This window comes from Rhipicephalus microplus, chromosome 8 (assembly GCF_043290135.1).
Source record: "Rhipicephalus microplus isolate Deutch F79 chromosome 8, USDA_Rmic, whole genome shotgun sequence".
NCBI lineage: Eukaryota > Metazoa > Arthropoda > Arachnida > Ixodida > Ixodidae > Rhipicephalus > Rhipicephalus microplus.
In genome coordinates, this window is record NC_134707.1 from 118,961,942 (window position 1) to 118,978,588 (window position 16,647).

At 47.7% G+C, this 16,647-nt stretch overlaps 1 protein-coding gene across 2 annotated transcripts in view; it reads right to left on the bottom strand.

Moving 5' to 3' along the window:
- The window catches only part of LOC119164579 (uncharacterized), a 108,595-nt gene extending 99,099 nt beyond the window's left edge, over positions 1-9,496 (bottom strand). For both annotated transcript variants that reach the window (XM_037416799.2, XM_075872513.1), the window contains exon 1: positions 9,355-9,496. The gene's annotated coding sequence lies outside the window, so the exon portion shown is untranslated. The remainder of the gene's footprint in view (positions 1-9,354) is intronic.
- Between the last annotated feature and the right edge of the window lie 7,151 nt (positions 9,497-16,647).

Consider the following 16,647-nt stretch of genomic DNA (forward strand, 5'->3'; position numbering starts at 1 on the left):
CCATAGTTCAGCGTGCTTAAGTTTGGCTGCCACTAGCACTATTGTATTTCTATTTTGTTCTTCGGTCGTTCACACGCACTCTCTCGACAGGGCGCTAGTAGTGACTGATGAATGATTGACAACAAGTAATTGAGATACATCTCGTATATACTATTCCCCTGTGCTATTCCACTTGCGTTACTTAACATAAGGCCCAAGCTGCTCATGAGCAGCTTGGGCCTTATGTTAAGTAACGCAAGTGGAATAACGCACACCTGGACAGCGACAATGTCAAGACGTGCATCGCATGCACTTCCTCTTCTTCACGATGAGCTCGTGAACTGTTAGTCGCTATGCTATGGTGCCACGTGTTTTCTTGTTTTTGTTTATGAAGACGAGGGCTCTACGTTCTGTCCATTATTGTGATGCGATGTCGACAGCGAACGCCCCACGGAGAGGACGAGTAAAAAAAAAAAAAAGCTGGCTTCTCTCACATGTTTGACAACGGCGATTCTAAGAAGGGGTGTCGTCTCTCGTGCCAGTGTTGTGTACTTGCACGCCCTGAAGGCGTTAGACCGAGGAAGACGTCGGACGGAGGCATCTTCCTCGTCCGCGCATGTCACCCCACTGACCTGACCCGCCCTCTGGACAGGTGTATAAACATGCCCCGAGATACCATGGAGTTCGGCCTGGATCCCGACTCACAGTTGTACGCTGAGAAGTCTCAGCGAAAGAACCAGCAGCTCAGCGAAGACGCTCTCTTTTATTTCACTCTCTCGCGTCCACTTTCTCTTTCCTAAGTACAGGGTAACCAACCGGAGATTTCCTCCGGTTAACCTCCCTCGCATCTAAAGCAACACCACTGTCGATTGCCTGACTGTCCGCATTTCAATTTTTAGCCGAATCATTGCTCGCGCAATAACTAGCGATTCAGCGATTTTTCCGCTACTCTACTCGATTTATTACTACATTACTGACTCGGTCTGTGTTCACTAATACACGTTCTCCATATTCCGCGTAACAGTACACAACACATCCTCCACCTTAAAGGGGCCCTCTAAAGCTTTTCACGACTTCACAGTTTTACATGTGTTTCTAGCTGGTTGCGTACACTGACGGCTTAAGAGATAAGTGCCACAAGAACGGCAGTGATAGGGTCACGCAGTGAAGGTTATTCACCGTAGAGATGTCAAAATACAATGAAACGAATGCTTACCCTCAACTCAATTTTTGCGGGCTCGCCTTACCGTGTTTCCCTCGCCCTCTGACGTCGAAAGGCTGTCCAATGAAATGAACTGAAAGCCCTTCCGTACAGGATGGTCTCATGACATACTACCTGTTACGTCCAGCATATTAAGGACGCCGTTGCGATGTGGTACTTGAAGAGGGAACGACACGTGCGAAAAGAGCGAGCTCGGGAACGCTTCTATAATGTTTTGTAGCTTTACTGATCTTTCTTTTTGCAATGACGTAGATATATCTACGTTCTTACATTTTTTTTTAGTTTCTTCGAATAATGGCACCCGGAGCTTTGCAGTTTTCACCAGCTTTGCAGTTTTCAAGCTGGAAAAGTCTGATAGCTTTATTCCCTTCAGCCTTCAGGAAAAAACATATAATGAAAAAATAAATCCAATAATAATCCCTGTTTTGATGCAATGTCACGATCACATTTAACGTTAGATTTATCCAATCCTATCGCGGCAACCTTCCGGCGTCATTTGCGCTCACAGTAGGTCTGGCGAGTGCAACTACGAGTTATGCAGCCGGAAGCGATGTTTTCAAGCATTAGAAGGCCCCTTTAATGTAAACAAATGAATCGTGTAGAACAAGGTTTCTGTAGTCTATTCAAAGATAACATAGCATAATATAGTACAACAGAGGCTTTCCCCTTTCCTTATAGTGGGGTAGGAAGCCGAATGCAACAGTCCCGGTTGGCCTCTTCCCCCTTTCTCTAATTTTATTATCTGTATCTTCACAACTTTATTAATAAATAACTACTTACTACTCTTCAACCAATACTCACTCTCCTTGCTTCAATATTGCTGATTTGTCCACTAATGACATCTCGAATTTTTAAACGCCATTGTGAGACACGTCGTATTGGACGGCTCTGGGTATTGGGACCATTTGGGGTTCTTCAACGTGCACAGACATCGCACTGTACAGGGGCCTTTCGCCCTCATTGAAACAGGACCACCACAGTACCGTTCGAAACTGCGACCTTCGGGTGAGCAACCGGGCGTCAGAACCACTATGCCACAGTTGCGAACATACCTCTTTACCGATCTTCTCAACAAAGTGGTTGCTTAGGCGCAAATCGATAGCTGTCAACTCACTCACTCACTCACTCACTCACTCACTCACTCACTCACTCACTCACTCACTCACTCACTCACTCATCCTCCGCGCCAGACCAACCATAATTCTTGCTTTTCCTCGGAATCCCTCGATTGCTGTTCAGTGCCTTCCTCTCTGTTCAAAATGCTTCAGGACTCCCCATCAAACTTTCAGTGCCGAGGCTGCGCTTGTGTCGCGTGTGCTTCTTTCTACAGTTCTGCTCCTTGTCGTCGCCGGCCATGTTCCGTGCTCGCTCCCGGAGCATTCACACGGTTACTCGTTCATTTTCTCCCAAACGTGCCCGCCCAATCGCACGAGGACCAGTCGCCATTCGCTCAAACACTCGCAGAAGCACTTCCACAGGTGGCAACGATGAGCAATGGACGCGTCGCGGGTTCCGCACGGCGCGTCGTTTTGGAGCGATGAATCACCAATCTGGATCCCGCTGCGTCCCCTTCGTGTCCCATTCCCCCCTCATATCCCCGCAGCGTGGGAAAACGAACGGCTGCTCCAAAAGCGTGGGTGCGCAATATCGCGTGCAGCCTGCGGGGCATCTTCCCTGGTTATCGTCAGAGCACAGGCAGCGCGCTCGTGCCCAAAAGACGTACATTCACTAAAATAAGAGAAAAAGTACTCGAGGCGCATGGCAGGAGCCTCGTGCTGACGTTATCGGAGTGAACTTCATTTTCGGCGGTGGGCGGTGCGGCACGCTAGCCAGACTGGGTGGATTGAGGAAAAGCACACCCACAGACAAGAACTGACGAACACTGCGAAGAGCGTCTCTCAACTTCCGGCTTGAAGCGATGAAGTGGGGCGATCAGCTGCTTCCCATCTGCATACGTGTTCTCTCCCTTTTCAAGGATCGAAATGAACAAGTATTTGGGTATTACGCGAAGGACCTAAGAAAAATGGTTGCGACACTAGCCGTGTGGAGGAGGATTTCAAATCGGTTTCGATCACCTCGGCGTTTTGCTTACGCTGTTGAAGGGCGGCAAAGGAATGGCTTTCACGAAAGCTTAGTCTTTTCTCGCAAGCACTGGAGACACCTCCAGCTGTAGATTGTGCAACAGTGACAAAACAATAGAACATCGAATTGGTTTTGAGGAACGAACGTGACGTTTCATGCAAACGCGCTGACGAGACCAGACGACAGACCATTCTCGAAAGAGAAAACGTTTATCGGATCGTTGCCCTATGGTAAGCCAGGAAAGCGACGCGGCCAGTCATACTGCTTTTAAGATCGACCCGGTTGAGCGATCGCTTGTAAACGGGCAATGGACAGGCGCCCACGTATACTCCGACATTTCATCATTTGCTGTTTTTTAATTTTTTATTTCCTTCAATCAATTCTCTCCCTGCCGGTTATGGTAGCAAACCGTGAGCGTGTCTGGTTAATCTCTCTATCCTTCCTTTGCCCCGCTTTTACTCCTATAGTAAAGGGCCCCTAAACGAATTCTGCAAATAGAAAGAGCGCAACATTCCCTTCTGGCGCATTCCGTCTTTCCGACGCTATTCGTGACGCCAGCTGTCTGTTCGCCTGACATCGTGTGCAATCAGAAGCTTTCAATCGTTCTATATACGGGGGACAGGATATCAGTAGTGGATTGTGTTCGACCCTCATTTGCAGTGGCGTGAACTTCTGTCACCCCCACACCCCTAAAAAACAACAACAAAGGGGAGGAGGACCCCAATCAGAATACAAAGGCCATTTATTTTTTTTAAACATAGGTTTTAGTTTTATGTACTCGAGAATCAAATGACGCATCGAAATTAAATTTAGAAAACGAGCATGAGGTTCGAGCTTCAGTTATCGCATTGTTCAATATTTGGTCTTCCTTGAACCTTTTGAGCGGCTTTAGCCATTTCTATAGTCTCACACAGCTGAGCAGTACTAAACACAGGTGTACGAAGAAAAAAAAGTCACACTTAAAAAAAAATGTTGAATGTGCTACGCTTAACGGTCAAGTAATCCAAATATATATGACGTCTTAAAGCTAAATTTTATAGGAGAACGCTCGCGAGGGTGTGCCCCCCCCCCCCCCCCACCCCGAGCTTGAACACAAGAAGGGCCCGGACCCTCCTGATTTACGCCGATGCTTACCTGTCAAGTTGTCGCACGCACGTTCTGCCTTGTCTCGCGCGTCTATCGTGCGCGATGGACTGATTTCACTTAATTTTGTGCGTTTTAGACAGCGCGAGCAGAAACGACAGCGTGTAGTCGAAAAATGCGAAATGGTGGTGGGCAAAACGCTTTGTGCTAACAATGTCCCCTTGTTTTATGGCGCAATAAGCGGTGAGGGCGACGTGTACCACCTGTGCGGAAGGGTAGTGGTGGCGGGACAGAAATTACATTCTCGTCTTTTATCTCGGAGTAATCTACATGCTCTTTAACCCTTTCAGGTTGAAATTAGTTATTGTGAACATAGACGATTAGTCTTTACGTATTGAGATGCGCATGATCATGGTAGAAAAACAAACAAAAAAAGATCACTCACTTTTAAAAAGTGCAATAATAAAAAAATAATGGCACAGTTATTTATTAAATATTGGCTTTTAATTCCACTTTACTATTTTGGGCTAATTACTTATTTAAAAACTTATTCAAATAGAAATACATAGTACGCATTAACCACACTCGAAAGTTTTGACACGTAAGTGAAATAGTTGCTTCACTTCTGCACGGGGAAAGAAGAAGCTGCCTCGGCGAAAGGCACGAACAGCTCGACCGCGTCACGTGACCTCGCTTTATTGTGTGTTTTAGGTGTCAAGCCACGCGTAGAGAAGATGCTAAAATGAGCTCTTGAGGAAGAACCACGCCAGATGCTAGCTGTCTGACCCACAGAGTTCATGATTTCAACTGCATTGACTGGGCTTCAAAGGGTTCAATCTAAAAAAAAAAAAAAACATTATCGCGGCTCGCACCAAGTCGCGGAACCCTTGCAACAGCGAAACTGGACGATTTTGTAGATGGCTGCTTCTAGGTCGTTGCTATTATGCAGCTAAAATAATGATAGCTTGTTTCTACGTTGATTTTCAGCGCACAGATGTTCGAGTTAAAAGGCACTCCATTCGCGGATTTCTGAACTCCAGCGACAGAAACTCGCGCTGAAACCGAGCATTCGCACCCATCATGGACCTGCAGGCGCGCCGTCGCTGGCAAAGACCTTCCATCGCTTCAGTACACTGTAGCTTCAGCGTCTTTTAGCAGCCGCCATTGCCGTTACCACTTTTCAGTACTTTATTGTTGCACGTACTCGGGGTCTTGGTATCACCGGCGTCGCTACTCGTCAGTTTGTTGGGCAAACTGTTGCCCATCTTCACTCTTAGTGAACCAGGGGCGAGTATTGGGACTAACCCAGTTTTTGTGGTTAGATAACCGCTTACGATGTTAGTTTCTTGATGGGCCGTATGCGCAAATTACGGCTGGCTCACAGAGTACGGGCCGACTTGAATTGTTCAAGCTGAGGTATACGCTGCAATACACGATGTTAAAGAAGGCTTATCAGGGCTGGCTCGAGGGTATCCGGAACTCGCAGTGCGCTTCGAGCCGATGGTGCTGTCGATTCGGTGAGGAGTGTGTGCATTGTGCTTATCAGTGACCTTCTGGACATACGCGGGACAGGCTGTTATGGGTGCAAACGTATTACTTTTACTAATTTTACTCTTTTTTTATCCCCTTGTCTATTCCTTTCCTCCCCTTCAACCGCACATGGTAGCAGACCGGGTGCTACCAGGCTAAGCTCGCTGCCTTTCCTTTGCTTTTAGCCGCGCCGCCGTGGTCTCGTGGCTAAGGTACTCGGCTGCTGACCCGCAGGTCGCGGGTTCGAATCCCGGCTGTGGCGACTGCATTTCCGATGGACGCGGAAATGTTGTAGTGCCGTGTGCTCAGATTTGGGGGCACGTTAAAGGACCCCAGGTGGTCTAAATTTCCCGAGCCCTCCACTACGGCTTCTCTCATAATCAGGTGGTGGTTTTGGGACGCTAAACCCCACATATCAATAAATCAATAATTTCCTTTGCTTTCTCTCTCCCCCTCTCTCTACATTTTTGATTCCTGCCTATTTCTCTCTTCTCTTTCTCGTTATACCATTCTTTTCTCTCTGCTCGCCCTATTTCTCTCAAGTCGATGAAGAGAGCGCCTACCAACCAAGGACTAATGACGATGATAGAGTTTCGCTGTCCACCACGCATAGGTGCAGCAATTACGGTGCCCAACTGCTGACCCAAAGATCACGGGTTCGATTCCGCACATGGCGGTCGCATTTTTTATGGAGGCTAAGTGGTAGAGGTTCGTGTACTGTGCGTTGTCTGTGCACGTTAAAGAACACCGGAAGGTCGAAATTAGCGGAGCCCTTTACTACGGCGTCCCTCACCATCACGTCTTGCTCTTGGGACGTTGAACCGTAGACATTATTATCATTGTTAGCTCCATTCCGAGCGTACCATGTTACAGCTTAAGTAGCTCGCCCGTTAAATGCCTTAGAGCCGCCACGTATCTTTGTGGTGGAGCATTATCAAAGAGCGGACAAAATCTCTAGTGATGAGCTATGAAGAATTCATGTCACACATTTCCGTGCTTCGAGTTCATTGTGGTGCTCAAAAGCGGCATTGAAACGAGCCAACACTTAGATATCTGTGCGACGCTGTTGATACCAGTGATTGTTTATGTAGAACGTGCCTTATATTTGAATGAATTTACTGAAAAGTCAAGTGGTGTCCTCTACGTAAAAAAAGTGCATTGTGCGGGACATGCGTCGATGTGAATCTACCCTCCTGTCGCTCGTCTTGTAACGCATGATTTAAACAAAAATTCGACTTCAGCCAACTCATCATACCATCGTGACTCAGGCATAGTCGTCCATTAAACGGAGTAGCGGGTCAAGATGAATTACCATATACCTTTTAGGTGGAAGAATCTACGCAGTGCATTTGGGAACACATTGTTTTAAAGCAACGTATATTTCATAGTTTTCTTTTCATGTCTTTTTTTTCTTATTTTCGTCCAGATATTGCTGCTTCAAGCGCATGTATCATGCATAGCTCACAAGACCGCTTGCAATCGCGATATCTAATCAAGAAATGCGCAACTTAGTTCGTTTTGCCCACGGAACTTCTTTCAAAGCTTCCGCATGGATGTACGCTGTCAGCGGAATTTGGCACAGACTACTGTTAGCCGGACACAAGTTATAAACCAGACCATGCAGTCAGAATCCCACTTGGCACCCGCAGCAGCCCACTCCGCCTCCTCAGCTGCCGTTTTTTTTTTTTTCTTGCAGAATTATGCGTACACCGGCGCCTTGATGAAACCAAGCATAGCCATACCGCATGCTGGGTCCTTGTGCATTATTTAAATACGAAGATAACCACACACTACTTGTAGAAAACGCGAGGAAGCAACTGCGGGTGACACCAGCGTACACAGCCACGCACTCGACTACTCCTGTGTGATTCCTATAGAGCCATGCAGTGACACGCGGGACAAACGTCTTAAATTTTTTCGTACGATAATCTTAATGTCTCAGCAGGGAGCTGTTTCAAGATACGCCTCCTGCTCCCCGGAACGATATCTGCGAGCGACAGCGTTATTTTGTGAAAAATTTATCTTCTTCCTTCTCAGATGTCGCTGTCAGCTGAAAGAGACGTTGCCTTGCCAACACAGCATCAGCTTAGCTTTGCTAAGGATAGCTCCAACGTTTGTCGCAGATGGCCCCATAGTTAGAAGAATAAGGCGTGCATGAGAATACCGGCGTCATTCCACTATGTCAATGTTTGTCGCCACTGTCGTGGATGCCGACAACTGTCCTTTGTGTGTGGTACCAAATTACTTGAGTTTTCATGATTCTACAAGTTTGGGATAGTTATGTACATGAAACGCGTTCTTAAAAGCGTCCTCACTGTAAGTTAATTGCTATAATATTTGTCACGATGTTCGGGAATGGCGAAGGGACATCGCGTTTTGTAGTTATGAGTTTTAGAACCCAAATAACGTCATCGCATGCAAAAAAATGAAAATAAAAACGCTAGCTCATACTTTTAACTTAATCTCGTCCAATAAGTACGGTGAGACGCCAACATGTTGAAAGAGCTTTGCGGATACTTTAAGATAATAGTGTGACAGGAAAGCATCTGGGGTTTTACGGCTCACGACAGATTTATGAGAGACGCTTTGGTTGAAGGCTTCGGAAATTTCGATTATATGTATTCCTTAACGTGCGCTGGCACCACACTGCACACGGGCTTCTCGAAATGCGACCGCCATGGCCGGGGTCGTACCCACGACCTTCAAGTTAAGCGGCCGAGCATCGTAACACGTGATCTACAGAGGCGGACGTAACCAATAATGTTGGTTAACAGCACATTGCATAAATTGATACGACATTAGACTAATCGTACACGTGGCGTATCTGTTATGTATTTGAGAAATAGTTTGGAGGTGTCATGTTAAAAAAAGGGGGAGGAAAACGAAAAATAATACCGTGTTAAGCGAGCGCGATTCGTTGTATACATTACGAAAATAAGGATTAAAAAAAAAGGCAATTGTGTGCATGTTTTCGCAAGTGACTGACATATCGCAATAGAATTGGAGTTATTTAATGGGGGTAACATTTGCAGCTCTCCATTTCTTTCTAGAGAACAACTTGAAGGTTCTAGTGGCAAATGCGACAGTAAAGAAAGATATTCAAGGAAAAAAGTTGGTGGTGAAGACAAGTCGTGCGTTCGAAGAAGCATTAGTGGTGACTTTGCGTCGTTAACAAAATGATTGACTGAGCGAGTGGAAGTTCCAGTTTCATCCATGGTGAGTGTAGCGCGACTGATCCGTAATACGTCTCACGGCGTCGTGCAGCGGAGACACCGGCACGAGACAGGTGGTGATCGCGGTGCGGGAGACGGCCGAACCCCGCTGTGCTCCGCATCTTCGGTCCCAACTCTCGGGGACCGGAAAATAAACTCCTGCGCGGAGTGTAAACGCCGTCGTGCTTTTGTGGCCCCCGTTTCTCGCGTTATTTAAACGGAAAGAGGAGAAGACAGTCCACTCACCACTGGCCCGGGCACGGCGTACACGAATCCCAAGAGTTTTTGCTTCCTCGCGTCGGCAGCGTCGTTCTGTGCTGGTCGGGAAGTGCTGAAGGGAACACCCGGCCTGCCGCCAGCGATCCGGGGGCGTGAATCGGATGGAGCGAGAAGACGCAGTTGCAGGAAGCAGAGGAGAGAAGAAAAGATGAGTGGAAAGCGGGAGCAAGATGCCAAGAGGAGAGGAACACAACCTCTGGTGCCGCCTAGCGGCGGAGCCCCTGTCCGCCGCGCGTCGTCGCAACCATGGCGTAGTGTACTGCCACTACCACTCGTGTCGCACTTTTGTTTTTGTTTGCAATTACGCCTTTTTCTTGTTGTTTTTTTGTCTCCCCTTCCTCCTCCTTTTTCGGTCGAAGCGCCGTCGCTGCCGTGAGAGTCCGCGCGTCGTGCCAACCGGTCCAATCTGGTTGGACGCCCCCATGGGCCGCGTTATGTACTCTCGACGCCGGGAAAGCGCTCTTTCTTTTATCTTTCCTGGTCGCTCTCCCTTCCTTCGGTTCCCACCCTTTCCCATAATCTCGCCCCCAGGGGATGAACCCGGAGTCGAGAACGCGTAGTGAGAACTCCGGAGTAGTTGAGGCTCTCCGTGCTCGGTTTCGCGTCCTACGAGGGTTTGAATCCCGAGCGGCGTCGGCGTCGTTCCCGTCTCACCGTCCGTTCCTGCACCGATGGAAAGGCTTGATAGAAGGGAATAGGGTTTGGGTGTTTGGATCTCGGATGCAAGGGACGTGTTTCTCTCTTTTGTGTCTCCGCCGTCGCCGGCAGCTGCTGAGCGCTCAACTCCACTTTCGCTCTCTCTCTCTGTCCTTCCCCGGTGTTGTGCGTGCACGATGAGTGGTTTGTAGTAAGTGCAGTAGCGAAACGCGGCGGATTTGTAGAGTAGGTGGAACGTAGGTTCGTGAGATCTTACCATGGGAATGTCGAGTAAGGTGTAAGCAGTGGAAACAATAATTCCAGTTACGAACCGTAGGAGGAGGAGGAGGAGAAGTAGACGGAAAGACCTAGAAGCCAGAATTAGAAAGAATTTTCGTTTTTAACATGGAACAGGAAGAACGAGCATATAAAAATGGCATATAAAAATGGATAATGGGGCGGTTTGGGAAGGCACATAGTACGCATGAATGGAGAAGTTGAAATGCCATGATGAAAGGGAAAGATTCGTGACAAAAAGAAAAAAAAAGATAAATGAAAGGGACTGTATTCCGTAGGATAGACCCGTAGCGGGTCTAATACAAGTAATAGTAATGGTTGGATAAATAATAAAGTGCGAAAGAGAAATTGAAAACATCATGGCGATAGCGCGTGGGTGCGATAGGTGGAGCGATGGATTGAAAACGCAGGAACGGAAGGAGGAACGCCGCTCCGCGGCGTGCCGTGCACTTTCCACCGCGAGAGGGCTTCTCGCGCTGTATACATATCGCGGAGGGGGGTAACAACCGTCGGCGGCTTACCCCCGCGTACTCCCCTTCCCCCACTCCGCCGTCCACAATTTGTCGTCGTTTGTCAGAGGGCGGGTTCTGCCTACGAGTGGAGCACTCGCCAGCTGAATCGGAGGGGCGGCTTTTGTGGTGTGTCTCCCCTACTCTTTCGATGATTTTACCCCCCTCGTTCTATCCGTGGTCTCCGCAATCGCTTTGTCGCCCGCTGTGTGTGCTTAGGTGGCTGTGGCCTTTCTTCCCTTTCTGCTGTGTGCGCGGATCTCACCTTCCTACTTCGATTCATCCTTCGCGTTTCAGCGGCGTGCTTCAAGCGTAGATTGCCTTCTTTTTCGCGTTCCTGGCTGGGACAACTGGAGTCGCGATCTGTACGTGGGCACTTCTTTCCCACGTGGGTGGGGTGAAATGTTTGTGTATTATGTACAATAACACACACACACACACACACACACACACACACACACACACACACACACACACACACACACACACACACACACACACACACACACACACACACACACACACACACACACACACACACACACACACACACACACACACACACACACAACATGAATTAGTCCGATGTGTGTATAATTCAATGTGAAGCTTTTAAAGCATTAAAGTCATTTTCTAGATGCATTTCGGTGCGCAAGTTGGCTTCGCCGCAGTGCTTTACGATAGTGCGCAAAGCCGGCTTCACAACACCACGTGGAGATTTTTTTTGTCTTTATGTATTCTTGTTTGTAGTTAGGGGCTGGCCCTGGTTAAATGAATAGAACCGTAGTAGGCGAGAAAATGTGACATTGATGTAAACAGCGCCTGAATATCTAATTCGCAGCTAGCGGTCCGGCTTCCGCGCATAAAGTTCCTAGCCCGCGTTAGTCGTAAAGTCGGCCGTGTTGCTGAATACAATACTGTTTCATTGCTCAATAGCGTACATCCCATGCGCTCCTTAATTGAGATGTTTTAGCTGTGGTGACGCCAGAGGTCGGCTCTAGGCGTTCGACTGTGTTCCTTATTGGCGGTTTCTCGCAGAACCGCAGGTTATTTCGTGCCAGGACAACAGTCGTCTTGACAAACGTAGCGAAGATTCGCCGAGAGGCAATCACTCGCAACAGACCAGCGGACGGGATGTCGAGGATTCACATCGCGGAAAAAAAGCACGTGATGACGAGCGGTAGTTTGTACTAGTCGCTCCGCGCGTCGCCCTCCTGATATGCGCGCGGGAAACGTCCGTTCCACGATGGGTCTTTTGTGTCCTTCTTGTCTCTGTGTCGTCGTTTTGTTCTCGTGCTATAACTATCGTGAAGGCCAGCCAACGTCGTCTGAGGCAAAGTCAACTTTCTGGGAAGCGGCCCGGCGTTCGGTGTAAGAAGTGTACCACCAATTTATTTGCGTTTGACGTGGCCGTAAATATTCATGTGCATTGCACATTAAAGCACCGCAGTGCTCGAAAATATTTCTCATGCAGTGGATAATCTAATTCACGTTCGCTGTAGTGTAGTTTGGGCGTATTCCTTATGTCGAACCATTTATTAATGTGACTATGCTTTAATGTGAATGCACAAGAAAGTCTGTGGCTGTAGAGAACAAGAATAACCGCATCACTTCACACATAGAGAAGCGAGAAACCAAGGGCTAGAGCGAATCATCCGAAAGGTTTTCTTTGCCTAACAAGAAATTGGATTTTGCTCATGGCTTTCCCGAACGTATTTCGGTAAGCGAGTGGTGTTATTAAGAGAGTGCCACATAGAGCAAAGAAAAAAATAGTGTTTATCACGTCTTTTTTTATCACATGATCGCACGTCGTCACGCCCATCAGTCTTCGTTCATGGCCACCGTTGGCCTCCCCGCGATTCTCAGCGACCTTTCTTAACGTGGAGGCGGCCGTAAGCTGGCGACGTTCCGCACCACGGGTCTGAAACACAAGGCCGGTGGACCTTTGCTTGTCGGCCAGCCTCGCACACTACTGTCTTCGTACTATCTATGTATGTTCATTTAATAGATGTGTGAGATATGCACAGACGTGACTGGTTTCAAGCATTTTTTTTTCTTGAATCACGCCATGCATGCGGTTTTTCCGCGTTAACATATAGCCGTTGAACAAACATATTATCGCTGTGGAAAAGCATACTATATTGACTCCTAGCTCAGCATAGCTGGGCTTGATTATACCATCCCATTGAAACGATTACGAGAGCTCCAGGCTTTTGCATTGTATATTGTAACGGATTCGAAGAGACGAAACGCACAAACACAATTTCATTACGGGCGAACTTGTGCCCAATGAAGTAGAAATCAAAAGAATGAGAGCCCACAAAGGCGTCCCACGCAAAAGCGCGTCTTTTTCGAACAGCTGGCACGACAGCCCGATGGCTCGCGCCCGTGCACGAGAGGCATGTCTCACGCTGACAGAACAAGCGCGAGCTGGCGCAAGGCAATGTAGTCGTCCACACAGCAGCTCACTGGCTCTCTTGGTAAGATGTTATTTGCAGCAGTCTCTGTGGGAATATCACGACGCACACGTATGGCACGCACGACGAAACAATAATGTCACGATCTGTTCTTTCTGTTTATGGCACACTTGTGCCGTACCAGAACAGCAAGACCGTGTCCGTGCATGTCACAGTGCACGAGGATTGATTTATGCAGGCCATCGCCTGTTATTCAAGTCAACCACACAGCCATGTCATTTTCCACGCCAATATAGTTTATATACCGCTAATGAAAGGACCCACGACAGTAGCAAGACTGTGTTCTGTAAATCATGCCAGCCCCGCCGCGGTGGTCTAGTGGCTAAGGTACTCGGCTGCTGACCCGCAGGTCGCGGGTTCGATTCCCGGCTGCGGCGGCTGCATTTCCGATGGAGGCGAAAATGCTGTAGGCCCGTGTACTCAGATTTGGGTGCACGTTAAAGGACCCCAGGTGGTCGAAATTTCCGGAGCCCTCCACTATGGCGTCTATCATAATCATAGGGTGGTTTTGGGACGTTAAACTCTACATATCAATCAATCAAATCATGCCGTACACGACACCCGTGAAATGATTTCAGTTTTGTGCAACTTCTCATTTATGTTTCGCCACACACTGACATCATGGCACCTCTGTTTTTTTATATATGTAGAATCCGCCACGGTGAACTAGTGGGTACGGTGCTCGGCCGCAGACCCGAAGGTCGCGGGTTCGATTCCAGTCTCAGTGGTCGCATTTCGGTGGATGCGAAACGTTGCACGCTCGTGGGCAGACAGTGCACGTTAAGGGTGTATTCAGACGATGGGCTGGATCCGGATTTAGACGGGGTGGCTGGTTTGTCGCAATCACTCACCCACTCACTCACTCACTCACTCACTCACTCACTCACGCACACACATAAGAATAATCTTGGAAGCCTAGCCACACAACTCATCAGCTCATTCATCCGAGCAACACTTGAAAGCGTCCGAAGTGACCCTATACACTAATCCGTTCTCAGTCTTTTTAACCTCCACCGTTTCCCTTTTTAGGTGTGGGGTAGCTCATCAGGTAAAGTAAACAATGAAGCCATAAAGCCGAAGACAATGAAGAGCGGGACAAGCGCTTGTTTTGTGTGGTTGTTGTTCGTTGTGTCCATATTTTTGTTCTCTTCCTTCGGTTGTAATGAACCAACTCGCATATAGCAAGCAACGTTACTTAAACAGGACGAAGTTTAAATGAAGTGCCTATCGTCCTTTCATATTCTCTCTATCTGTATTTACACTGAACTGTATATTTACTATCCTTAGACAGGCCAACTCTCGTCGGTATGGTGGCACACACGGTTGGGGTGTTACTCGCCGAGACCTATGAAGTGGAGAAGCTGCTGTATAGAGAGAGGCTGCCAGCAGTTCATTGAGGATGAGGTACGGCTGGCGCGAGGTTTCTGATAGAGCGCGTGCTATTCCTGGATGTTTTGACGGGGTCGTCGAGTTGGGGGCTCTACACACGCGGGCCGTGTCACGTGTTCTTGCTGTCATGACGGTGCGGTCTCTCGGCATTCGGAAGCGCATCGCCCCCCGAACCCAAACACGGCACCTCCTCTATTTACGCCCCTCTCGAAGCGTTCGCCAAACACAACATAGAGCGCTAAATGGGCACCGAGAAGCAGCAGCGCCGACTGCTGGTCGGCGAAGACATCTATGCACTTCCGTTTCTGTACGCGTTTGAAAACGACCGCCGGTCAGTGTTATCCCGGAGTATCCCGATAAAGTGCGCGTCATAACTAAATGGTGCTTTTGGCACGCAAAACTCTGAACTTTAATTCGAAGGCTACCATCCTTCATTCATTCATCTTATGACCTTATGCGAAATCGCTCGTACGTCTGGCAGCAGTGAACCGGTTGTCTTGACTCTCCATAATCCTCGATATTTTGGCGTTGTCATGACATCACACGTGTTCTCGCAGTGTCTTCACGTTTAACTTCGTATTTGGTGCTGTAGTTTAGTGATCGTTGTGCATAGAAAAGCGGCACCACGGAAAAGCCTTCAAACTACCCGGTCACGTAACACTTCCCGTCATTGTGATGAAAGATGATAGCCTTAAACATCAAATTCAGTTCTAAAACCACCATTTGGTTATGACGCACACTTTAGTGGAAGACTCCGGGATAGCATTGACCGGCTGGGGTTCTCAGGCACGTACATAAAACGAAGTACATTGACGTGACGTCTTCTGTCCGTCACTACCACAGAAAGGCGGCCATCATAGCAGGGAATCGCGCCCACATCCTTCATCTTAGCAGCAAAACACCTCACTTGCTAAGCCACCTCGTCAGGCCAAATGCACACAGCATTGTACTCGTTGCTGTTGAACAGCTCGTTCCTCGTTCCTTCCAAGTTTTAGAACGAGTTCCCACCATTACAAGTTCTTCTAATGCAGAAGAAACTCGTTACAGTTACATTTCAAAAACTGGAACGTGTCGTTATTAACGTTAAGTTTGAATGTTCAATCGAAATTTAGTGTTGAATAATCCTGAAGTGAGGTAAAGTCGGCAACTGAAAGCTTACATGCAGCTACATGTATTACACGAATTCAAAATTGCTGACCGAAGGTTATACACAGTTAAAAGCAATATAAATGAAGGCTTCTCGGTGAATTTTTCAGAGACCACCGGTTCATATATATAGTGTTTCTTAAATATACACTGCCATGGAGGGAACTCTGGCGCTAGTGTCAATGATAGATGAAACGCACGGTGCTTCAACGAGCATTGGAATGATGGGTAGTATACAGATTTGTCTGATCTTTTCACTTCTGGCTTTGTGTGTGTTCGTGTGGCCTGGAGCTGTTTTCTCACGAAACGAAAATCAGCAAATGTTTACCGATGGCACTTCTCCACCTTATTATTTTAGGCTTACCATTTCAAATCATGTAACGAAGTTCAAAATGGTTCGTTTTATTTTTCGAAACAAAACAGAAAGCAGCAATAAATGAAGCCGCAAGTGCGATTCACCGCCTGCAAGTACAAAGACTACACTATGCTGGTGGACAAAACCGGAAGCCGTCCAGGAACTCTATTAGTACACAGCAAAAGGGTCTCTATATAGTATGTAGGGGCCACAAATTGTCTGCATTTGCTAGCCTTTCCGTTTCGCTGTTTTACTTTCCCGAACTGACCAGACCTATACGCCTTGAGGACATTTTAAGCGTGTATATCTAAATCTCGCATGAATGAATACTACTACGTTTCATTTAGTTTGCTGCGCTTTTGTTTTATTACGGCTTAAATTACTCGGAAACGTCGGGTACATTTTACCTTGGTGCCGTCCCTGTCACCGCCGTCGTGATGTTCCGTATAAA